This window comes from Podarcis cretensis (assembly GCF_951804945.1).
Source record: "Podarcis cretensis genome assembly, chromosome: 3".
Taxonomy (NCBI): Eukaryota; Metazoa; Chordata; class Lepidosauria; order Squamata; family Lacertidae; genus Podarcis; species Podarcis cretensis.
In genome coordinates, this window is record NC_137172.1 from 93,464,106 (window position 1) to 93,489,990 (window position 25,885).

The window sequence follows — 25,885 nt, forward strand, 5'->3', positions numbered from 1 at the left end:
CTCTCTCTCTCTTTTCCTTTAGTTCTGCCAGATGTCCCCTTTTTATGTGAATGTCTCATCTTACTTTGGAATATTTCACTCTTGCACTGCCCGAGCAACAAACGTCACACTTCCCTCATTCTTGTGGAGCTGATGTGCTGAGCTCTTGCTTTACTTCCTATATCCTAAGAGATGGAGAAGCCGTGGATTTCTAGATGTTGTGGACTACAACTCCAGTCATCCATGACCAGTGGGCTGATGGGAGTTGGAGTCAAGCAACAACTGGAAGGGTGTAGATTATTCCGAGTCTTGTGGATAATTTGACTTCTACTCTGTTCGTGATGGCTACTCCTTACCCCTTACCTTGGAATCTGTTGGCAAATATTTGCAGCTTGATGTCAGATTAAAGAATATATCATATACTATAAATAGTTAGCTAGGCAAAGCATTTTGCCTCCGGAATATCAACAATCTTTAATAATGCCATGTAAGGTAGTTTAATATTGTGATCCTCTGAGAAGATCAAGCTCAGAGATAATGACTCACCTACATGTGTTTATGGCCAAGATGAGATTTAGATCAGGAATTGTCTGGCGCACTCTTCAATCTCTTACCATCTACACTTCCACCGTAAGAACAGTTTTGGCTGGAATATGCTCCCCAAAAATATTTGGAAAGCTCAATTTGTTGAGATAGTGTGTGTGTGTGTGGCCCTAACAATAGGCAGGGTGAGGCTGGCACTTGGGAGAGGGGCAGTGTTGGAGAATTTAGGGAACTGAATTTGAAAGACAAATACCTGGAGGGGACTGAGTTGGGAAGGATTGGAATATGGAAAGGTTCATCTTAAAATCTAAGATAAAATATACTGGGAAGCCCTTGTACAACCTAATATAGCTGGAAGCCTGTAGGTGCAGTAGAGGACATGGAGATCTTGCCCACATCAAAGTAAGAGTCCAATGCCAGTTGTGGGAGCGGGTGGCACTGTGGTCAAACCACTGACCCTCTTGGGCTTGCTGATCAGAAGGTCGACGGTTCAAATCCAAAGGGTGAGCCCCCATTGCTCTGTCCCAGCTTCTGCCAACCTAGCAGTTCGAAAACATACCAGCACAAGTAGATAACTAGGTACCATTGTGGTGGGAAGGTAAACGGCATTTCCGTGCACTCTGGCACTTGTCACGGTATTCCATTGCACCAGAAGCGGTTTAGTCATGCTGGCCACATGACCTGGAAAGCTGTCTGTGGACAAACGCCGGCTCCTTTAGCCTGAAAGCGAGATGAACGCCACAATCCCATAGTCGCCTTTGACTGGACTTAACTGTCCAGGGGTTCTTTACCTTTTTTACCTTTTACTCAATGCCAGTCTGGTTGGCTTCTGTATGTGGAACCTGGTGGAGCAGGGATAGAGATCTTGCCTTCAGGCAACAGTTTTGCTTGGATGCTTCAAAATGTCTTCTAAAAACTCAACTGTTTGACCCAGGCCTATTTGGATGCTTGAGAGTGTTATCTTGTCTTGCATGCTTGAGCGTGGTGCTGATTTGCTGCTCTGAATTTTGGATTTGAATTCTGGCCTTTATTTGTATTGTTTCATTGTATTCACTGCACAGTATATTTAAAATTATTTTATAACTTCTGTTAACTATTTGTGGATTTTTGCCCAAAACTTCAAGCGGGATATAAAATTTCCAAATCAATTAGAGCATGGTCTTCGGTTGGGTGTTGGACACCAAGATTTCTCATTTCTCGATGCCTTGAGAAAATTAGGTTTGAAATATTTAATTCCGCAGCAACAAAACATTACTTTCAACTCAACAGGTATCTTTCTAGGCTGCTCCTAGCAGGAAAACCCAATAGATCAGAAAAGCTCAGCTCATGTCATTTTATATTCACGGCTGAAGTGGTAGAATAAATTCAGTCCTTGCTGATGACCTGGAAATGAAAACAGTTTCCTTCATGCCGTGAGTTCTTCCTTGTGGCATTACTTGCAAGTCGCTCAAAATAGTTTTTCTCTCCTATTTTCATAAGACAAGAGCTTTGGCTTTCAGGATTATGTGAACAGTTGTCTCTTGTCCTCCCCAAAACAATATTTCCTTGCTCATTGGAAACATGATGGCCTTGGCTCTTCATACCATCCTCCGATTTCACTTATTTCTCTCCCCGCCCCCTCCATCTGTGTAATTCTCCCCTCCAACTATTCTTGGCTAAAAAAAGAGAAAGATTGCTCCTCTAATCAGGTCCTGCCTTCTCTTTGTATTGGAATTCTTCATCATATGGCACTAATTCAGGCCTGTAATGTGAATAAGGTTTGGTATTTATCATACCTGCTCTAAAAGGAAGTGCCTTTAAAAGGGAAAGCATCGAGAAATTCCCTGCCCTTCACTTTCTTCTCAACCTTTGACCTTTTAATCAGTAGCTGTAACCTTAGGAGATCGCACAATGGAAAGTTAATTATGAGGTCATGAAGATGAAAGAGTCGAACTTGCATTTCCAAAGGTACTTTGCTTTAAAATTATCCATGATTTACCTGCATGAAAGGAAAGGAAGTTCCAAAAGATTATTCTAATTGGGGCAGACTTTTCAAATCATTCAAATGCCAGCATTTCCAAATGGGGAGGCAATCTTTTCAAACAGCTCATTGGGTAATTCCCTAGGAACAAGGGAATGGGAGGCAGTCTTTTAATTTACCAAGGTGACCCGATCTATGTATATATACATGCTCACAATGAGATATGGAAAAGGACGCGAGGTCATGCACTTCCAAAGATCTGGTTCTCAGGCAGCTACAGATGATGTTCATCACTCTAGCCAGAACCAAAAGGCCTTTTGGCATGTGATTTCTGTTTTAAAGCTATGTCCTTGGAACTATAGAGGCATGGACATGTCAGCTTCAGAAATTATTATCATTAATACCTGCTCTTCCCAACGAGGTCTGAGGGAAGGTTACAATAATTTAAAAATACAACAATTTAGATTCAACTAATTATTCCTGTCAGAAGAAGCCCTGGTCAAAGACTTCTACTGTGCAATGTGGCCTTCCCCACCCCCTGTCCCCACCCCCACAAATTGGCTCGGTGGTGGTGGTAGAACCCCAGAACAGCATGTAGTGGAGGAGATGGGGAACTGTTTTTGTTGAGGACAGTACAACCATACCTCAGAAGTCAAATAGAATCCATTCTGGAAGTCCGTTTGAGTTCCCAAACATTCAATTTCCAAAGCGCAGCTTCTGATTGGCTGCAGGAAGCTCCTGCAGCCAATCAGAAGCTGCAGAAGCCTCACCGGAAATTCAGCTTCCAAAAGAACATTCAAAAACCGGAACACTCATTTCCAGTTTTTGATCGTTCGGGAACCGGAATGTTCGACTCCCAAGGCGTTTGGGAGCTGAGGTACGATTGTAATTTAATTCACTGAAATTGTAATTGCTCGTACGTGTTACTATTTTATTGGATTATCATGTCTTTCATATGCTATCCGGTTGAAACCCCCCCCCCCCCACTTATTCATCAAAGTGTTTCCAAAGTGAGCAACAAGCTCTCTTATTGCTGTCTTTGATGCACACCTACAAAAACGGCCAATTTCCACTTTTTGTTTCTCCAGCTTTGAACGACTTTCCCCTGCATGGAATAACCCTGCTCTGTATATTCCCTCATGCAAGTAACGGACATGTGAGATATACTCTATGTGTAACATCAGCAGTGGCACAACTCCAGATCTTAATATCTGGATGACAGGTGCTGAGGTCCATGTTTGACAGATGGTCAGCAGAAGCCCCCTCCTCCCCGCTTTTTTGTCTTCCAGAGCGATTGCCTAGACATGGAGATTAGAGCTCTAATCTTCTCCACTCCTTCATTTCATTCAGAGTGAAGATCGATGAGAATTACAATAAAAGCTAGTTCCAGATTTCTTTTTCAATTGAACTTTTTAAAAAAAAACTACCATAAACTCTATGATATTAGGAATCGAACCGATCAAATCCTCCGATTAGAAAAAACTAATATTTCTTAGCTTCTGCCCAGTCTGGAAGTGCTCAGCAGAACTGAGCTGATAACGCCAAGGTTGCAGGTTTGATCCCCGGATGGGACAGCTGCATATTTCTGCATTGCAGGGGCCTGGACTAAAAGATCCTCAGGCTCCCTTCCCAACCCTACAATTCTATGATTCAGCTATATCTTTCTAACATCTATTTTACAGCAAATGTCCAAATTTGTTGATGTTCATGTGTGACAAATGAATTTTGTCAACGTCTGGAAAACAGTGATATCCCCTTACCCTACCTCACACCTCTTTGGTCTTCATCCAAAGTCTAAATCTAAATTTTAGCAACCTGCTCAGTAAATGTCCATCTTTGGCACATTGTGAACCTGGATAGTTTGTTCCAGGAAAGACAGAGAAAGGCAAGTACAGGTTTAACTCTTTTTGTTGTTGTCATGTAGGCATCCTGTATCAGCAAAGGTCTGTTTCATGGATGCTTTGCATGGTGTTTTGCGTCAAAATGTCTTGGAGCTTTTGTAGGTTTTAATGCGTTTCCCCACCCCAATTTTTTGTTTGTGCATTTCCCCCGGTGAATGTTTTCCCCTCCTGTGTTGTTATTTTCCTCACAGGCAGTTTTTTGTTATCTGTGTGACGTCCAGTTTTAACTCACAGTGTTTGCATGGCAACTTTCAGTGGTTTTCTTTGACTCGCTCTTGCCATCAGGACTGTAGGAGATTTTTAAGCATGTTGTTCCCTGCGCCGGGCTACAGTCTTTGCCAGTCCCGGGACAAGCATTCTATAATGACAGTCGCTCAGCTGTTGTCTGGGAGACCAGGCCGATTGGCGCCATACAGCTTGGCCTCTTCAATCCCTTGCCAGGCATTGTGGCATAAGGAAGCTGTTCAGGCCTCAAACCTTGATGGAATAAATCCTGGAGCCAGTCTTGGGGATGATTCTTCGCTGAGACATTCAGACTCAAGAGAGCTGTCACCATAGCTTTCAGAAATGAAGGGGTTCAAGCACTCTTTCATCAATACATCAGATCTAAAGGAACCTTTCACAGTTGACTGTCAATCATAATCAGCGACAAGGGGTGTAGCGAATATGACATTTTGCCAACAACAGCAGCAAAAACTGAATCTTGCACAAAAGGGCTCAATCCATACACAAAGAGCAACATTTATGGGTGTTCTTGATATTATGGGTCCCTTTTCTCATCGGAGAAGTGTTGGACGGCATGTACTATGTAAGAGCCTAGCTAACAAATATTGATGGCAATAGTCACATGGCAATTGGTGGAATTTTTTTCTTTAATACATAATATGCTATTACTACTGCTTTGGGGTATTTATATCAGTTTGGGTCTGCCAGTCTAAACCACTGATTTGGAGATGTTCCATATTAAAATTTTAAAACAAAATTTAAAAATCAATCATGCCAGCAAATCATAGGCCTATTTGTTCTTTCTCCATGCTTGGGGACCGCGGGTCAGTGAAAATGCCCCTGCTTTGTAAAAACCAAGCCTTTACCATTACCTACTTGCCCAGGATTGAACCTGGAATTTTCTGCATGCAAAGCAGAGCTGTATCTGCTGGGCTCTCCTCTTTCCTTCTCATCACACCTCAGCCTGTCTCCCCATGTCAGGTGATAGGCTGGTGCAATAAAGAAGAGGTGAGAAGAGATCTGTAAGAATGGCTCAACACATACAAATGGCAGATTGCCCCTTATGAGGAAGTGTTTTTTGCATCACATTATCAGTCTTGTGTGAATTGGCCCTAAATCTTTCATAGGCACCTTGGTGTCTGCTGCGCTTGCAGACAAGCAGAGGCCAGTGTATGTCAGCTACTTATAGCAGTGCACAGTGGAGACCACTAGCTAGCAGGAAACAAGCCTGGATGGATGAAAGAGGCTGGAAGAGGTTTTAAAATACGCATTGATAAAACTTCATTTCCTAATAGCAGAACGGAGCGATCTAAAGCAGTGCTATTGAGTGAATCACATCAGAAATCACATTTCTCATATAACTAGGATCTATTTGTTCCATAAACAATCATGTGATACAGCCTCTCTACTTAACTGTTTCAGAAATGTATGGTTTAAAACTTTTTCTCCCACATGCAACATCCCTATACAGTGGTACCTCGGGTTACAGACGCTTCAGGTTACAGACGCTTCAGGTTACAGACTCCGCTAACCCAGAAATAGTACCTTGGGTTAAGAACTTTGCTTCAGGATGAGAACAGAAATCGTGCTCCGGTGGCGCGGCAGCAGCAGCAGCAGCAGGAGGCCCCATTAACTAAAGTGGAGCTTCAGGTTAAGAACAGTTTCAGGTTAAGAGCAGACCTCCAGAATGAATTAAGTTCTTAACCCAAGATACCACTGTATGCAGAAATCTAGCATTTCAGGCTGAAGGATTCTCCTTTATAACAGTGGTGATTTAAGCTTAAATTCCATTCTGTCAAAAAACAAAAACAAACAAAAGAACAATAGAAAGAATCCCCTTTGGACATCCTTCTGGTGTAGTTTGACAGTGTCTTTGTGCCTAATGCAGGAGTGAGAAAACTGCAGGCTAGCAGAATCCATTTTTGTGTTTTTACCAGAACGTTATGGTGCACCAACCAGAGCCAAACCTAAAATGGTGGCTCAGGAGCTGGTGCTGTTTTCTGATTGCACTCCATGAAACATACTCTGGAATAATCTGCATATAGACAGAAACCCAGAAGAACCTCTGCCAATCAGTGTCAAAGATGCTGAGATAGAAGGGCCAATAGCCTGACTTGATGTAAAGCTCGTTCCTTTACAATTTTATACTTTTGAGTATGGCTGCATAGGATTGTGCTGTGGGATGTTGCAGATCATGAATTCTGATGAAAGAACTCCACATTTTAGAGTCTCAAACTAGCCAGCAGAACTGCACAAAGACCTGATCAATATGACATATTGTAGAAGTGAGGAACACTGAAGCTGTGAAATAAGAAATTAGCAAAAGACCAACTATGGCGAAGGGGTGTGTGTGTGTGTACACACACACACAGAGAGACACACACACTTGCAATTTTACTTGCTTTTGTTAACTGTTGGGGCTTAGAAACCTTTACCAATCTACTGTCAATCATCCAGAGTCTAACGGCAGATCTTGATCAGTTTTCTGCCTGCTCCTCTCCCAACGCATAACCCAAAGTGACGAAATGTCTTGTACTCACAACACTGCATGATCAAAAGGAAACAGGAAACACTGAAGACACTCCCATCGTGTGATTTCTGGTCCGGTTGTTCTGATACAAGGATTTCTATTAAAGTTTGAAAAGAAAAGAAAACAGAAAGAAGCCCTAAAGTTTATTCAGAGCCAAGTATGCATGAATGAGCAATAGCTGAGTTTATCAACTATCCAGATTATGCATTGCTGTGAACAGAACCCAGTCTCTCTAAATTTTGCATACAACTTCAGTGCTCAGTAACCCACAAGGCTTAAAATGCTATTCCTTCAAGGTAATTGTGCAGATATACGGTACCTTTCACAAAACACACTCCACATTTGCCAGCAACCATTCAAGTTAAAGGAACACAAGAAATGTTAGACGCAGCTTTATTATACTGTTAATCCTCGCTCGAAGGCTTCCTCAGTTGTTCAAGGGGTAGTATTGGGGCTGATGATAAAGTAATTTGCCATGGGTCTTAAGTTCATGTTATCTTTTCTTATCAGCCTCGGGGTAGATCAGGAGGGGCAGCGAGGAGTGAATTAAAAACATTTGAGCAACCAGAGTGGCCGTAGGTAATTCACATGGGCTGCAGAGTGTCACTTTTGCAACCCGCTTCCCCTGAAACAGATCATTTAATGGTTCATTTAAGGATTCAAACAATTCAATTTCTTGTGCTTGTCTAATGATAAGATAATGTATCACATCAAGGTTGCACATCCCTTTTGGTGCTTACATTCCTTTCCTTAGATAGACTTGACATATTCAGAAAAGAGAGTTCTGGAGCTTGTTGCATGCCGTGGCGGAGCAAGTTGATCGGTTGCCTGGGGTGAAGCCCGTACCCTGCGCCCAAGGGCGGGATCAGCCACCCGCGGGGTGGGGCAAGCTGGGGCAGGACACTCCATGGGGCCTCTGAGGAGTCTGCCTGCCTCCTCCCACTCAGCCGCCCTACAGCTGAGGGAGAGGCGGTGGGCAGACCGTATGGGCGCCCAAACCACTGCGGATGCCCAAGCCACCGCATCACTCCCAGGGGAGACACATGGCTTGGGTGCACTGCAGGCCCCGTGGTGAGTGCCGCCTGGCATTTTGTCACCCACCTCAGTGATGACAGCTGGGGCAACCCCCCCACACACCACACACCCCTTCCTTCGCCCCTGGTTGCATGCAAACCAACAGCGGATCCGATATCTCCTTCATGCCTCAATCCAAATAGAATCATTCTTAGGATGCCTGCAAGAGCAAGCAGTACTGTACAGTGGTACCTCGGGTTAAGTACTTAATTCATTCCGGAGATCCGTTCTTAACCTGAAACTGTTCTTAACCTGAAGCACCACTTTAGCTAATGGGGCCTCCTGCTGCAACCGCACCGCCAGAGCACAATTTCTGTTCTCATCCTGAAGCAAAGTTCTTAACCTGAAGCACTATTTCTGGGTTAGCGGAGTCTGTAACCTGAAGCGTATGTAACCCGAGGTACCACTGTACTCGGAAAGAAACCCTTAAAAGCTTCCACGCAGATAGTTGTTACAAATATCGGTTACCACGATGCCTTGGGGCTCTCTTGCAAGCAAGAATTGCTGTGTGGCATCAATAATCCTTGATCAAAACACGTGAATTTAAAGTCACACCCACAGCACACATCAAAAGCACCCTTATCCCAATTCAGCAGTCATGGCTTCCCCCAAAGAATCCTGGGAAGAGGGGTTTGTTAAGGGTGCTGAGCAGTGCTTTATCTGAAAGAAAAAGGAGAGAGGTGCCTGTACACACAATATGATGTGAGAAACTGATACCAGTTACATAGAAATGAGGTTGAGGCAGAAGTGAACAGATAGCTCATGCCCCTTACTGCTTCAGGGACAGACCCTCCACATTATAGGGTGCTCAGAAAACAAGTGCACTTCATACATGTAAAACAAGAAGACAAAATCAGCCGCCATCAACTCTGCTCCACCTGCTAGGCAAAGCGATGCTTGGAAGGCTCAGCCATAGGTGTGCAGAGGCTATGCTAAGTACACTCACTTTTCCCAGGGCAATGATGAGGCCTAACATGTCTCGCCAATGTACATTAAAGGTGAGCTGTAGAGAGTTTCCCAGAATCCTCTGCAATGTGTTGAGATTCTGTAGCAGACACCCTGGGATTTCCCAAAGTTCAGTAACATTGGCATTTGCCTTAAAAAAGTTCAACCATTTTGGGCTCTTCCTTAAAAACCTCAGGGATGCAGGTGGCGCTGTGGGTAAAACCTCAGCGCCTAGGACTTGCTGATGCCATGGTCGGCGGTTCGAATCCCTGTGGCGGGGTGAGCTCCCGTCGTTCGGTCCCAGCTCCTGCCCACCTAGCAGTTCGAAAGCACCCTTAAGTGCAAGTAGATAAATAGGTACCGCTTTAAAGCGGGAAGGTAAACGGCATTTCCGTGTGCTGTGCTGGTGCAGGCTCGCCAGAGCAGCTTCGTCACGGTGGCCACGTGACCCGGAAGTGTCTCCGGACAGCGCTGGCCCCCGGCCTCTTAAGCGAGATGGGCGCACAACCCCAGAGTCGGACACGACTGGCCCGTACGGGCAGGGGTACCTTTACCTTTACATTTACCTTAAAAACCTCAACAATTTCGGGGGTTTTCCTTTTTTTAAAAAAAAAGCTCATCAATTTTGGTGGTTTTCAGGGTGGTTTTTACTTTTTAATTTAGCAACCCTACAAGTCACTGGCTGAGGTATCATTGTCCAAGGTAGATAGAGAACTAAATAAAGTGCCATATATTTTGGATACTGAATGCAACAAACACTTAACAGCTAAATGGCTTCGTTTATATGAAAATGTGTGACCAAAAAAAGAAAGAAAAAAATATGGATTGCTCAGTTATATATGACCATAAGACACTTTTATGTATTTAATTAATAGCAGGCATAACTTTTTCTTCACAGCCGATCATTTCAAACACACACACACACACACACACACACACACCCTAAGTTGCCTTTCAACTTGCGTTCATCAACAAATCCTTTTCAGAGTCTCATAGCTGATATGTTCTCTGGAGCAACGCCAGCGAGATGTTAAAGATTGGCGTGACTAGCTACTGTCATTTTTATCAAGACAATGGGATTTGAGCGAAAAGGGGTGAGAGTTCTCCATGCAGAATTTAGCCACTTAATCCAGTCTTGTGGGCTGGCACGATATCAACAAAAGAAAAGAAACCAAATTACCCAGCTCTGCTTTTTTGGCAGATTTAGCCACTGTCAGCAGGCCAGGAGTTAATTCCCTCATATTCCTTGTTTGCCACCAACTCCAGCAGGCCTTGCTGAGCCAGGTTTCCTGTGTAAATCTGTCAGCTGCAATGATGCACAGCGTGAATTGCTACAGAAAGGACATGCAAAGAGTGTGGTCTTTTCTCTAAATCAAGTGCCTAGAAGTCAGAGGCTGGCATAGGCATTCCTGTCTCCTTCCCCTGCATCCTGACGGATGATTTTGATATGAGATGAAAGGAATTCATGTCCCTCCTCACCCACCCTCAAGTCTCGCCTCTTCCCCACCCACGTCCCTTTGCCCCAAAATGCAAATTCTTGCCAATAATTGAAGACTGCTCTGAAGATTGTTGTTATATTCGGCTCTCTGTGTGGGAGCCTCTATCCCTTCTGGCAAATGACAGAAACTTCCAGCTGTTCAGCATCTTGCTGAGAGAGAGCACTGTTGCAAGGTATGGTATGCTAATAAGGCAGCTGACGAGTCAGCCAAGGGCACCAGGGAAACCGAAATGTGGCATCAATTTGATCCGCCAAAATGCCTCTTTGACTGGTCGCCGTGCAGGACACATTAATATGGACCCCAAACCTGAGCTCCTGAATGATGATGTGACAAATAGGGGGAAACGGCAACGTTACTAGCATGTTAAATATATCCTCTCAGAGCTGAAAAGGCAACAGCAGCATGGCGGGAGGGAATGATCAGTGTGCAAAATGTTTCAAAAGGTGGCTTTTCAATGAGGAATGATCCAGCAAAGGGAAGGAATTCAAACCACCATGTATTTCGATGGGGTAGTGAGTGACGCTTAAAGGTGGAGCGACAAATCATGGCAGCGAAACACGTTTGTTAATGGCAATGCAGAATGCAAGCTGTTTGCAGGGATCACTGGCAGGTGGGCGTGTGCCTTGTAATCTGCCTTCTTGCCCGTCATCTTCCCAGGTGAAATCAATGGGACTTGGCATTTCAATGGAGGTTAAGAGTGTTTACCTTTTGCTGGATAGCGTCTGTGGTTTGCTTGGGGAACTTACTCTCACCAGTTAGCTTAGAAAAGAAAAGTCTTACTTTTACTTTATTTCTTTATTAATTTGGACTATTTTTATCCCCCTTGGTACCAACTCCTGATTTAATCATATGGATTACAGAAGACCCCATTTCCTGTGTGCATTGGAAATGTCAGTCTGGAAAACGGCTTTGGTTTGCTCTCTGGAACCATCGAATCTCCAGCACTTCCAAACCGCAGCCTCGCTTCTGTCTTTCCGAATGAATGGCCCACCATTTCATAGGCAGCAATGCAGTGCATCCTCTCCTATTCTAGAGACCTTGTATTCCTTCTCAGATCTCAGCAAAGGCAGGGGCAGGAAAGCTGGTGCCCATCATCTACAACTACAACTCCCATCATCCCTGGCCATTGGCCATGTTGTCTGGAGTGGTGTTGTTTATTTAAAAAAATAGTTTTTATTGAAGATTTTCTTGTGTTACAAAATAAGCAAGGGAAAGTATATATAGCATCTCCACTTTCAATTCATAGTCTTTTTCAGGTTTTTTAGGGTTGTTATTTTTTAGGTTCTTTTCATGTTGACTGCAGTTGATGGGAATTAAAGTCCAAAACTGCACAGCTACCCCTGAGCTAAAGGAATGAAGGCTGCAAGGTGCCGAACACCAGCTATATGTGGCCAAAATGTTCTGCTACTTCCAAACCAATAACCCTCTTTTGTTTCTCTTATCTGGTTGCTTGACTAGAAAACACTGCTGGAAAGCACTGCTGGATTTTTGCCCACGTTTGCTTTCGCTGCACCTGGGCCTCTGCTAACCTTAGCGGTTTTCTGCATAGAATAAGAAATGTGCTGTAGGTTCTACGTTAAAAGAGCCAGGGAGCACTGGGAACGCATCCAAAATTGTAAGCATCAGCAGAGATCGGAAGCATGAACTCCTGGGATGTTTTGGTATGGTTTGCCCCATTAATTCCTGGGTTAATCCTGTTAGTTCATTACCTGTTTCCTCCCCTCCCAACCCCTTACTCACATATGTTTTGTGGGAAGGTTCTGAGTACAGGCGTATGAGGTGTGTGTGCATGTTTGTGGTATATACAACTACGAAGAATTCATTGTTAAAGAAATTGTATAGAATTCAGGACTGGTTTCCTTATTGTTCTTGAAGCATATACTCAAGAGGCCGGGGGCCAGCACTGTCCGGAGACACTTCCGGGTCACGTGGCCAGCATGACAAAGCTGCATCTGGCGAGCTAGCGCAGCACACGGAAACGCCATTTACCTTCCCGCCAGTAAGTGGTCCCTATTTATCTACTTGCACCCGGGGGTGCTTTCGAACTGCTAGGTTGGCAGGCGATGGGACCGAGCAACGGGAGCGCACCCCGTTGCGGGGATTCAAACCACCAACCTTTCGATCGGCAAGTCCTAGGCACTGAGGCTTTTACCCACAGCGCCACCCGCGTCCCTTCAATGCACCTTAAAGGTAAAGGTAAAGGTACCCCTGCCCGTACGGGCCAGTCTTGACAGACTCTGGGGTTGTGCGCCCATCTCACTTAAGAGGCCAGGGGCCAGCGCTGTCCGGAGACACTGTCCGGAGACACTTCACGTGGCCAGCGTGACATCGCTGCTCTGGCCAGAGCCAGAGCCAGAGCCGCACACGGAAACGCCGTTTACCTTCCCGCTGGTAAGCGGTCCCTATTTATCTACTTGCACCCGGAGGTGCTTTCGAACTGCTAGGTTGGCAGGCGCTGGGACCGAGCAGCGGGAGCGCACCCCGCCGCAGGGATTCGAACCGCCGACCTTTCAATCGGCAAGCCCTAGGCGCTGAGGCTTTAACCCACAGCGCCACCTGCGTCCCCTTCAATGCACCTTACAGTATATCAAATAGAAAACTAGTTGTGGGAGGCGGTCAATTGGCTGTAGACCAATGCTTGATTTTACACTTAGCCAGAAGCCACCTTCTGAATTATCTAGCATAATGGAATTTTATATCCAGCTTCTTCATTCAACAAGGAAATTGCATGACAGTTATATACCTAATTCACAACCACGTGGATTAAACAGACTTCTTTGGGATTTTCTGGGGGCCCACACCTAGTACCACAACAACAGTGTATTAGTGGTGGGCTTATTCTGCTTTATTAGGTGTTCAGAGATGATTCCCCTGTTGTACCACATTATTGCTGTCCAGAGGAGTTGCAGAACTGCAAAAGTGGCTCAAAAATAAATCAAAGCATTTGTGATAGAAAAAGTTGCAGGATTTCAGCAGGAAGGTACAGATTATGCACTGATTGGAAGTGAAGTCATGTGGCCACAAATCATATTGAAAACAGAATTGCAGGTGTTTGCCCCAATAGCAGGGCTGCCAACTTGGCCCCAGGCATGCTGATGTCAGATGACCACTCCCGTGGCATGGTGATGTCAGGCACACATGCCGAAAATTTTGGGTGCCTGGCCCCTTCACAGGGAGTTTTGCAGGTGCTGGGATACCCAGGGGCCCAGGGACATGGCACCTCTGCCCAATAGCATCAAGAGCAGAAATAATAAACAGCTCAGGACCACAATACCTCAAGGGCTGCTTCTATCCACATGAAACTACCTAGACCCTGAGATTATCCTCTTTATTTGCCTCCTCCACAAGAAGTCTGGAGGGTGGCAACACAAGAAGGGGCCTTTTCTTCAGTGGCTCCCCATTTGTGGAATGCTCTCCCCAAAGAGATTTGTCTGGTGCCTTCATTGTACACCTTTAGGCACCAGGCAAAAATGTTCCTTTGGCTGATAGACATCTGGTGCCTTTTAAATGTGTTGAGCAAGGGGGAGGGATTATTGGTTTGTTGTTGTTGTTGTTCTTGTTGTTGTATATTTATGTTTTCATATTTATTTGTTTTCATATTGTATTTTTATGTTGTGAACCACCCTGAGATCTACAGTATAGGGTGGTATACAGATTTAATAAGTAATAATAAAATTGTGATACATAATTATCATCATGAATGGTGCAGTAAAAAAGGATGTCTGAATGGAGTCTAGGTAAAATTGAAGTTGTGATTTTTGTCACATCTACCCCAAGAAATAAAACGCCTAGATGTTTAAAAGGATTTCCATCAGAGGAGAAAATTCCTGTGTGCCTCCTTTTCATACTTCCTAGTCAAATCTAATGACTGCTCACGCTGCACAGATGAAAAATCTGGGATGAGCATGACTGACACTTTGAAGTCTGTCAAGCAGAAAAACAAACACTGCATCATCGTAAGGTTGTGTCTCGCTCGGCTTTTCTGGAAGGCATCATAAAAGTAATACAGCACAGGCCATGGACAGAAATGTGGCAAAATATCAAAGGAAAGCACAGCTGGTCAGAATCTAGCAACGAATGTTTTATGTGAATTCTTGTTACAAGTCGCAGAACTGAAGAAGCTCGGAGGAGTGAGCTGGAGACGTTACTGTGGAGACTTTGCAAGGAGGCAGAGACAACAGGTGTCTTTCTGCTTTGTGGAGAGTGCCAGCAGTTTGCATGCAGGCCCTGTACAGTCCCAGGGTATGAGCTGAGGGCACATGGTAGCGTCCCTATTTTCCAGCGATAGCCCCCGATTTACAGAAGCCATCCCGGTTTCTGATTTGATCCTGGAATGTCCCGCTTTTCCTTAAGACGTCCCTATTTCCATCGGAGAAATGTTGGGGGGTATGGAGTTCTGCAACCCCCCGAGCCAAGTTGATGAGTAACTAGACAACATTTAGAAGACATCTGAAGGCAGCTCTGTAGAGTGAAGCTTTTTTTAAAAAAATATGTTTAATGTTTTATTATGTTTTTATATGGAAGCCGCCCAGAGTGGCTGGGGAAACCCAACCAGATAGGCAGGGTATAAATTATAAAATAGGATGTCCCTGTTTTCATCGGAGAAAAGCTGAGAGGTTTGATATGGCCTTGAGTCAATCGCTTGGTTTGTTAGGAAGGGGGTGGAAGGTCTTTGACAACATCATTAGGTCAGTGTATTGCCCCACCTCCAGACCAAAAGGAAGGAGATGTGAGCCCAGAAAAGTGCCCTCTCTTATAACCCAACCTCCCCTATATGGCTTATAATATAGTCAAGACAAGAGGAAGCCATTGTGCTCTTGATTACCAGGGCTACTTCTGTTTCTACTGCTGCTAATGCTATCCAAAGGCAAGACAATATCCTCACCGAACATGCTAAAAATACATGGAAATGTGTAAACTGCTTACCAACTTCCTAAAAATCTCATTTTGTTGAATAAATTATTTGCTGCTAATTATTTGCTCACTTCTGGCCAACATGTATCATTCTTGATGCAACAAAAAATGAGCTAAAACCAATCTTTCTTGTGCCTAAAACACCTTTTGATCACAAAGAACAACTTGGACTGTGATGGCCTTTTCGCACACCAGATGCTAAATAACAGCTTGTAACTAAGCGAAATATGTTATCAAATCAGGGTTTCAAATAAACTCCTCTAAAAGGATTGCTCTGGACCTGCGCCTTTTAAAATGTGTGTAGACAATTGGAGTCTGATTTATCTCTGCCCTTGTAGAAGGGGGGGGGGGCGGTTTACTTTAAAAAAAAACAACACCTCATAAAGTTTTTAAAATGTCTACCTACACACTTCCCACCCATAAACCCATGTGGCAGATTGCAAGAAGTGTTCTTTTGGGTGTAGGCATGGAAGGATTTGTTCATTTCGGCTCTCTCTGTTTTTCCAATCCAAATTCAGTTCTCCATATTTTCCATGAAATTGAAATTTATTAATTTTTTTAAAGCCTCATGAATATCCGTCCGCATTTAGTGTGAGTTCCTCAAAGTAAACAGATTTTTATTATACTGCATGCATTTTTGCAAGCCAATTCCCCAAACATAATGCATTGTTGTATGTGTTATTTTTCACCAATGTATACATTTTTAAGCACACTTTCCCTGCTGGTGTGCTTTCGAACTGCTAGGTTGGCAGGAGCTGGGACAGAGCAACAGGAGCTTACGCCGTCGCAGGGATTCGAACCGCTGACCTTCCTATCAGCAAGCCCAAGAGGCTCAGTGGTTTAGACCACAGCACCACCCACATCCCTAAAGATTCTTCTAGGCTGTCCTTCATCTACAAAGCCATTGTGGTTAGAGCTTGCTTCTGTGCTGTTAGAAGGTAGCTGGTCCAGTCCAAGTTGTATCCATCTTGTACAGAGTTACCAGGGCAATATACAAAGGTGAAGAAAAGCAAAATAACTCCAATATGCTGCAATTAAGAATACCTTTCATGTACAGGGACACATAGCTGACATCAGATTCCAGAGCTCAGGTCAGCATGTGACAGGCCAGTGTATCATCTAAATATGACAAAAACTTTGATAGGCCTTGGGGAACAATCTACAACTGGCAGTTGAAACTGATGGAATATACAGAATTAAAAAGTTTAACTAGTAAAATCAGATAGCAAAATGAAACAACCTTCAAAGGAGGACTGGAATTTTTTTGTAGATTATAAAAATATATATATATTGTGAACATGTTAGCACGCTAGCAATTTGGGAGTAAGTTCATCAGTAAAAGTTATTTTGAGACTAAAGTTGAGAAAGAAAAGATTACAATACGCAGTGGCAAAAGATAATCATGGGAAAACCATGAAAGGGTGGGAGGAAGTCAACTTTTTAAGTGAATGTTTACTGGAAAATGTTTGAATAGTTGTATTTTAGTTGTGGAAAAAAGTATAAATAAAATCTTTAAGACAGAGGGGGGAGGGGGGAGAGCAACAGGGAAAATTGCATCAATCTTACTCCCAAATCACTTTACTGGAGTATGGATGTGAAAGTGACAACAATGGTATTTAAGAAGAAGAAGAAGAAGAAGAAGAAGAAGAAGAAGAAGAAGAAGAAGAAGAAGAAGAGTTTGGATTTGATATCCCGCCTTTCACTCCCCTTCAGGAGTCTCAAAGCGGCTAACAATCTCCTTTCCCTTCCTTCCCCTACAACAAACACTCTGTGAGGTGAGTGGGGCCGAGAGACTTCAAAGAAGTGTGACTAGTCCAAGGTCACCCAGCAGCTGCATATGGAGGAGAGGAGACGCGAACCCAGATTACATGACTACCACTCTTAACCACTACACCACACTGGCTCTGAACAGGCCAAAGCTATGTGCTGGGATCTGATGAGTGATCCACTTGGTCACAGCCAGTGGCATTTTTAACATTCCCCTGTGCCCTTTGAGTGGCAGACACTGATGCCATATTGCAAACTACTCCTGAAACTCAAGTCTCAAAATTGGTTTGTTCTGTGGCCTAGAGAGCTGCTGTTCTAGAAACACAAGTCAAAAGTCCCCCTGGGCACACAGAGTGAATCATACAGTTCTGTTAGGCTGAACGCGTGTGTGTGTGTGTGTGTGTGTGTGCGTGCGTGCGTGCGCACGTGCAACAAATAAACATTGGTAAGAACTGACAGTACATTGAACAAAGCCTTTCGTTTTGTTTTTTAAGTGAGTTCACTACCATATAAACTATGAGGGGAATCTCAGTACAGTGGTACCTCAGGTTACATATGCTTCAGGTTACATACGCTTCAGGTTACAGACTCCGCTAACCCAGAAATAGTATCTCAGGTTAAGAACTTTGCTTCAGGATGAGAACAGAAATCGTGCATCGGTGGTGCGGCGGCAGCAGGAGGCCCCATTAACTAAAGTAGTGCTTCAGGTTAAGAACAGTTTCAGGTTAAGAACGGACCTCCGGAACGAATTAAGTACTTAACCCGAGGTACCACTGTAATAACCATGACGCATAACTCTGAATTGCTATGAAATTCCCCCCACAATATGGAATAAAATGGTTTCTCGTGATAGCGTCGCAGGCTGGAGGTGCCCTCGGAAAGCCCTTCGGTGAGAAGAGATTTTAAAGACACCTGCCACAACTTTCTTAGCCCCATTGGGATCGTAGTGTGTGAGCCAGAAATCTGCAAGACACCTAAAGTCATGGCAGTCTCCTCGAGAAGCACAATGGACAACCGACTGAAACAAGTAATTAATCTTGGGCTCAGGATTTCCCAATGGGAGCCCATTGACCCCCATACAATAGATGAAAGTATTTTATCCAGTGTGTTCCCCTCCTGACCCCATGCCACCTTTTTTTCCATGTTCTGTCTCTCCTCGTAGCATATTGGAGAATTCTTCCTTCGTGACAATATATTTTTAGGCCTGTTTAACCCTCTGCTACTCTCCGGAAGGCTTGAGAAGATTATCTGAGAACAAAGCACAATGAGAGAGAGAGAAACTGCCCCCCCATCTGAAGAAATGGATGCAGACTCCTTTCAAAAATGCAGGGGGGAGAAACTTTTTGGAAACCCTGATTGTACAACTCACGCTGCTGTAAAGATGAATATGGGACCGCTGAGGCACAAAAAAGAGGAGAAATTGGTTCACCAACTGTGTACCTCAAACAGAGGATCTGCTTTTGGAATAAGGGGCAAGGACCACTAAAGGTGATGGGCAGTTGGTGGTTTAAACTCCATTTGCAGAACACATATAAAAAATGAGGCGGCCAATTTGTGCATTGTCAAGGACCATTGTACAGTATTCTCCAGACAGTACTCTTGTTTCTGGATACAGTCTCAATGACATCTTTAGATAACGGTAAAGATTTCACAGCTATGGATCACATCAAACAAAATGGTACTAAGTGATCAGTTGGTTTGGGGCTATTGGGAAAGGTGAAAAGCTAAAGTGATGTAGCTTAAGTGTCCATGGCTCATCTCATTTAATAAGTTTTTGGGTACTGAATCTGAATGTTGATGCTCTCCATCAGCTAAGGCTGCCTTTTGTTGGAAACAGCAATACTTGCTCTACAACAATTAATCCCATGCATGTAGCGAGTTGCTACCTTGTGGATGAGGTATTTTGTACAAGCTGTCCTTTTAGCCAGCAACCCTTCTGCAGACATGAAAGCAGTCCAACCAGTATTCAGGACTTACCAAGTGGAGACAGTCGCCATCAAATTCTACTGTAGCCCAGCCAGAACATGTCCTTAATCCATCCATGATCTTTAAAGTCCTAAACAGCCTCAACCCAGTATACCTCAAGGAGTGTCTCCACCCCCATCATTCAGGCCAGACACTGAGGTCCAGCTCTGAGGGCCTTCTGGCAGTTCCCTCATAGCGAGAAGTAAAGTTACAAGGAACCAGACACAAGGCCTTCTTGGCCATGGCGCCCGCCCTGTGGAAAGCCCTCCCATCAGATGTCAAGGAGATAAACAACGTTTAGATGGCATCTAAAGGCAGCCCTGTACTGGGAAGTTTTTAATGTTTGACATTTTATTATGTTTTTATATGTGCTGGAAGCCTTCCAGGGTGACTGGGGAAATACATCCAAATGGGTTTGGTAGTAGTAGTAGTAGTAATAATAATAATAATAATAATAATAATAATAATACTATCACGCCTTTTTTTTTTTTTTTTTTTGCTGTTCTGGAAAGACATCAAAACCCGCATACATAGCTGGACCAACAAATTTACCATGTTAGACTTTTCTTACACAGTGGGAGAAAACAGACAACTCCATTATTCATTTGCACACCAACATGTTGCCAAAAATGGTCTCAGGACTGTCTTCATGCTTGTGATGTTCTTTTGCACATACGCTGAGCAGACAAAGCTTTGTGAACTATAACTTTTATCTCCCAAGATAGATCCTAATCAAATGAAGATGCCTTGCAATTACCTATATTTGTTTATTAAATTATAGCACAGTTCTCCCCTTTCTTTCTCTTTTTTCTTTCAAAGAAAGAAGAGACGTAATCAGTTCCAGGAAAGGCATGTGCTTCCAACAATGCTTGCTTGATCGCATCTGGTAAGGTCATACCGGTCAGATTAATAAGTTTCCTGGTTTTTCCATCACATTGTCCAAGATGAGCATTTGGTTGATATCAGGGAAATGTGCTAATAGAAGAACGATAACATCAGTATCACCACATGCTAAATGCAGTATCCCTGCGCCACGGTTTGTTAGTTTTACTATAGCGAAATTTTCCTTTAGTTACCATGTGAACCAAATTTCTTTCTCTCTTTTTAATTTCTGATGAAATGGTTTCAATGCTCTTCCTTTTTATCCTGCTATTTTATTTCTGTTGTCTTGTTGTAAGTTGCCCTGGAAAGCTCGAAGGGCTGGATATACATTTGTAAAATAAATGTGTAGGCACTCTTCAGCGCCACTCATCTTGTGCAATCATGTTATGCCCAAGAACATGACTGCACAGCATACATTTATAAAATTGGATGGTGCTGATAATTTGGACCTAATTTTTGGGACAAAGACAGCCTTGGTCACCTTGGTGGATAATTTGTACCAGGGAATGGACAGAAGTTCTACCTGTTGATTCACCTCGACCTCTAGGCAGCTTTAGACACCATCAATAGAAACCTTTTGGGCCATCTAGAAGAAGTGGGGCCAGCAGATATGGTTCTGTGGGGGCTCCAGTCCAGAAGGTAGTGCTTGGGGTCTATTGTGTACAGTACCCCAAAAAGATGCTTGCATCCAGCACCAAATATACATTATTGTGCAATGTGTACATGCCTCAAATGCTTCTCCTTGTATTAGATCTACTGCCGCTTTTTAGCATGGGAAATCCTGGAGAACATACAAAGACTCAATGGAGCGAAGAGTGAGTTGCAAGGATTCAAATTCAGATCCCACAGGAGCAGCATTCATCCCAAATTTTCTTTCTCGTCTCTTGCCAGCTGTAGCTGGTGCAGGACGTTCGGACATCAGCTTTGGCCGTAACGTTAAATAAGGATCCTAAAACATGGACGGAACTCAGATGACAATAAGGAACCTCAAGCAAGCAATAGCTGTGCATTTTCGTTTTCTTATAAAAAAGTTTGCTGCATGGGTCTTGAATAAAGCCTGAACTTATCTTAAAAATTGATGAAGAATCTTGCCCCACCTTGACTCACCTCATACTGTTGGGCTGGTTGTTTCATGTTGTCCTTTTCCCATTGATTCCTTCCCCCGCCCCCCCCATCAATTGCCAGGGCTTTTCACCACTATGTGAAAGAAGCAATGGTTGCATTCCTTTACCACTCTTGCTTCAGTGTCCACAGATATCCTCTTTCCTTCTGTCGTACACTAAGAGGACCCTTGTTCTCCAGGAACATCACAGAGTGATTGTTGAGTGTCTTCCTCTTGCTGTGACTCCTGCACTTTGGAGATAGCATCTCAAACTGAATTCCAGAGTCCCAATGCAAGCTCTATTCCTGTTACATACCTCTTTGTCAATGATTTGCAGCTAGGAGCTTTTCTCTTCTCCTTCCCCGCTTGCAAAAAAAAGCCTTGCAAAAGCAACCCTATATATCAGCTCTAATCACTCCATCACTGTTCTTACCTGCCTTTTTAGCTGAGCGGGGTGGGGAAAACTTTCTCGGCTTCACCTTCTAAGCTGCTTGCTACACATAGAATTGGAGAGTTGGAAGGGGCCTTGTGAATCATCTAGTCCAACCCTCTGCAATGCAGCTGTCCCATACGGGGATCGAACCTGCAACCTTGGAGTCATCAGCACAATGCTCCAACCAACTGAGCTACATGAAACACAAATGCCGATCTATTGTTCGCATCAGGAGTTAGCAAGTCAAGCATAGAAAGCACTGAGGCTGAGTGGTATTGTGGTTAGGATATCAGACTTAAAGAGGGGAAGACTTGAGTTCAAATCCTCACACAACTACAAAACTTATTGAGTAGCTAAGCAACCTCATGGGGTTGATTGAGCAGATTAATTTTCTGCAGTACCTCCCTGTTTGTGGAATGCTCTCCCCAGGGAGGTTCAACTGGCACCTTCATTATACACCTTTAGGTGCCAGGCAAATGCATTCCTCTTTAGCCAGTCCTTTGGCTGATTGACATCCAATGCCCTTTTAAAATATGTTGGGGAGGAGGAGGTTTCTTGGGTTGTTTTTATTTTTATTAGGTATTTTGTGTTTTTATATTGTGATTTTATGTTGTGACTTCCCTGAGACCAGCGGGTATAGGGCGGAATATAAATTTAATAATAAAATGTTTTAAAAATATATTAAAGGAGAATACCATGTATGCCCTGAGGCAGAGAATAGAAACCTACAACTCTAGCCATCCCTAACCGGAGCTGGTGGGAGCCCAACAAGACCTAGAGGGTCCCAGATTCCTCATTCCTGCTTTACAGGAAGTGTCCGAATAATAATTTGAGCCTTGGTTTCACCAGTACTTGGAATCCTTCTGGCGGAAGGACTCATCCTTGAAATATGTCTTCAGGTACATTGAGCAGAAAGCCTTTCCTTCGCCACTGACATCCACGATCAGGCTTGCCCACTGAGGATTAGGCAAAGACTTTCCGAGTCAAAGGTTATGACTTCCAGGCAGGTCTGAACACGGTGCTTCTCATTGTAAAAATTAAGCAGTGATGACAAGACTCTGCCTTGGCAGCTTGAGCTTGACAGGCTGAGCTTCCGCTGTAAGAAGGATTGTGCCTCTAGTGGGCTGGTTCACACTTGTGTGGGTGAAAGAAGCACCCCACAACGAGAATGTGTGCAGTTTCAGTTTCCCTATTTTCTAGGAAAAGTCCCAGATTTACAGAAGCTGTCCCAGTTTCTGACTGGATCCCAGAATGTCTAAGTCAGGCATAGGCAAACTCGGCCCTCCAGATGTTTTGGGACTGCAACTCCCATCATCCCTAGCTAACAGGACCAGTAGTCAGGGATGATGGGAATTGTAGTCTCAAAACATCTGGAGGGCCGAGTTTGCCCCTGCCTGGTCTAAGTCCTGAAAAATGGATGTTCCATAGGAGGGGAAGCGACTAGGCAGGAAGGGACTTATACTGTATCCAAAGTCCATTCTGTTCTGTCATGTGACCTGGCAACCCAGAGGAAAACACGTCAGCAAAAAGGGTGGCATAAATCAAACAACTTGTTTGAACGACTTTTCTTTCTGCCAGGCTTTTGGAACAGGGGTAAGCCTTGCCATCTTAAATTAAGCCAGTGTAAATTCCACTGACTTTTTATGTTTAGGATTGCTCTTCCTGGCTGCAATCCTAACCACTGCCTGGGGAGTAAGCCCCATTGACCTCAATACAACTTACTTCTGAGTAGGCATGGTACTGCACTGTAATTTGCAACATTCATATGACTGTTTACAATGAAACTTTGTAGTCCATTAATAAACCAATGTTAGTTGTTTCAGGGTTTAATAACCTTTACCAATTCTCAGCTAAAAGAGATTTTTCGTGGATATTGTGAATTTCAAATGGTGTTTTAACTTTGTAATGTTATTATTTTTTAGTTCAGCACATAAGATCCACTAATTATTTCATTTTAAAACACATACTTACTAATAATTTGAAGATGCAAAATGATAACAATAAAATTCCATTCACCTTTTGTAATGAGAGGGTAATGTAGAATTCATTGGGTACTATCAGTCCTAGTGATTATCAGTGGTAAAGGGCACACTTAGACGAATCTTTTCTAATGCATATTAGAAATATCTTCATATATAGACATACACATACACTTGAATAAGCCAAAGCAATGCCAAATTCATTCTGCACAAAAAAACCCCGATTGAGAGCGTTTGTAGCAAAACGGAAAGAAAGGCAGCTCTTGCCCCCCTTTTAAAAGTTCACATATTGTTTTGGTTGTAGCCGAAGGAAAATTAAGATGACCTGCCTGCCTCTGTCCATTAGGGCTTTTCTTTAATCGTGACATTGGGGAGGAGGGGGGATATAATTGCTTCCCAAGAATTCTCAGCTAAATTATTTTATTAGTGCGAACTGGATTAAGGTTATAAGAAGGTCCCACTTGCTACTTACCCAGTAATATCTGACCATGCATATCAAAGAGCGGAGGAGGCAAATTATTCATTATTTCGCCAGCATAATGAAAGCATAAGGAGGGCTGGGGGGGCTTTAAAGGACACTATCTGCAGCAGGAAACTGTCAAAGAACGTGGGAACACACAGTCCTCCTGCATTTTTGTTTCAGCTCCGTTGATCAGAAGATTGAAAGGCCGTCTCTACCTACAGGGGTTCTCTGTTCAGGCCCCACAGTGCAATTATAATCCATCCTCACCTCCTTTAGAATGACAGGCCAAAAAAACAAAGCCTAGAGCTTTTATACAGCTTAGCATTCCTAAGAAACAAAAATCTTCATTCCTCTTTTTCTTTTCCCCCTACCCCTTCCCCCTGTTGTTCTTCTTAACTCTTAGGAATTAATTAAAATTGTTGTTATATGATAAGGGCGGGCAGCTTTAAACCATGTGGGGGTTTTTTAAAAAAAAGAGTGGGTGATATTATTATTGTTGTTGTTGATATTATTATTATTATTATCTCAGGAAATGTGGATCGGTTGCTAACTGTCACAAGGCAGAGGAGCGGAGAAGCTTTGCCAACATGTTATTGGTGTGGAAAAAGGAGTGGGTGGGCAGAATTTTGGTAGTTTGAAAGCTCAATTTCTTTCCTTTTTTATTTATTTATACTTTTGAAGTTTATACATTTCACTAATTTTACAATCATTTTGACATTTCAAAATTTGACTCCCTTCCCCCTCTTTCTGTGGTTCCTTAATTTTTTGTGTATCTTCTGCATATCCAAATTAACTTAATTTTCTCATTTATTCATCTTCCTTAAACATCTACTCTTATGAAACTGCAGGTTATTACAACAATCCTGCCAACGTTTTTATCTGTTTACAATTTATCTGTAAATATTCAATAAACCATTTCCATTCTTTTATTTCAAAAAATGTTATCTTTATTTCTTATTCTTTCGGTAAATTTCTCCATTTCTGCATATTCCATATGTTTTTGTATCCATTCTTCCTTTGCTGGGACTTCTGCTTCTTTCCATTTTGGGGCAAGTAACATTATTGCCGCTGTAGTAGCACACATGAATAAATTTCTATACAATTTAGGTAGTTCTGTTCCTATAATTCCCAAAAGAAAAGCTTCTGGTTTTTTGTTTTGTTTTGTTTTTTAACAAAGGTTATTTTAAACATCCTTTTCATTTCATTACATATCATTTCCCAAGGCAGCTCAGTTTCTTTCACGACATCCCCCAATTTCCTTCCTAATTTTCATACATTTAAAGAAACAGAAACATAATATCAAATGTTTGACGCAGGCTATAATAAAGAAATGCCATAACAATCTAAACCTTTTTACTGTCTCTGCCTTGCTCCTGTGCTCTATATCTAAAAAATGCTATCAGGACACTGCAGCATTTTCTACAATAGCATACCCTCCAACATTTCTCCAATGAAAATAGAGACCGTTTGCATGCATGATTCTCCTCTGTAGCCACATTTCCCAGAGTTCCTTGGGAAGAGGGTTTGATTGTTAACTATTCTGGGAATTATAGATCTCTGAGAGGAATGGGATGTCCTATCAACTTGTAGCATTGCCATATGCCCTCCTTTTCCAAGACACATCCTCTTTTTTTCAAAAATGAGAGTTGTCACATAGATCCATAGTTAAAAGTGAAGTTAGCAAATGTGTGCTCTTTTCTGCTCTTCAAAATAAGACATCCCTA